The following is a 439-nucleotide window of genomic DNA, read 5'->3' on the forward strand; positions in this document are numbered from 1 at the left end:
GGGGACAGGCAGCTAGCAGATAGTGAGAAGATGTTTGTTGTGGTCCAGGGGGCCTAGGCCTGTACCCAGTAGACCCACACAGTAATCCATCCATAATACAGAAAAAACAATATGTGTTTCACCTATCATGACCCAGGTCACCTTGATCTTATAGTCAGCACAGTCTGCACAGTCTGTAGTGGCCCTGCCTGCATCCATGAGCCAGACCATAATTTATGGTCTCTGAAAGTGGTCATGAGCATACTCAGTTAACATTCATGTGGAAGTGACTTTGTGTGGATCTGTTTGTGGACCACGGGCAGCCAGGATGACTCAGCATTGCCCCCTCCCAAGGCCTCAGCCCTCCACCACATACCAACACAGATCTTTCCGGGGTGCTTTTGCACCATTAGTCCCACATGGGCAACAGCATCAGACTCAGAGAGCAAGGGGGGGGGGG

The 439-nt window shown here is 51.3% G+C and overlaps 1 protein-coding gene and 1 long non-coding RNA gene across 2 annotated transcripts in view; one reads left to right on the forward strand and one right to left on the reverse strand.

Moving 5' to 3' along the window:
- jam3b (junctional adhesion molecule 3b) overlaps positions 1–439 on the forward strand; it is a 43,113-nt gene that overhangs the window by 35,240 nt on the left and 7,434 nt on the right. The window lies entirely within an intron of this gene.
- LOC116700168 (uncharacterized) overlaps positions 1–439 on the reverse strand; it is a 22,561-nt gene that overhangs the window by 13,519 nt on the left and 8,603 nt on the right. Inside the window, exon 2 of the long non-coding RNA XR_004334580.1 lies at positions 142–147. This is a non-coding gene — a long non-coding RNA (uncharacterized LOC116700168). The remainder of the gene's footprint in view (positions 1–141; positions 148–439) is intronic.

The sequence above is a fragment of the Etheostoma spectabile genome, chromosome 13 (assembly GCF_008692095.1).
Source record: "Etheostoma spectabile isolate EspeVRDwgs_2016 chromosome 13, UIUC_Espe_1.0, whole genome shotgun sequence".
Classification (NCBI taxonomy): Eukaryota; Metazoa; Chordata; class Actinopteri; order Perciformes; family Percidae; genus Etheostoma; species Etheostoma spectabile.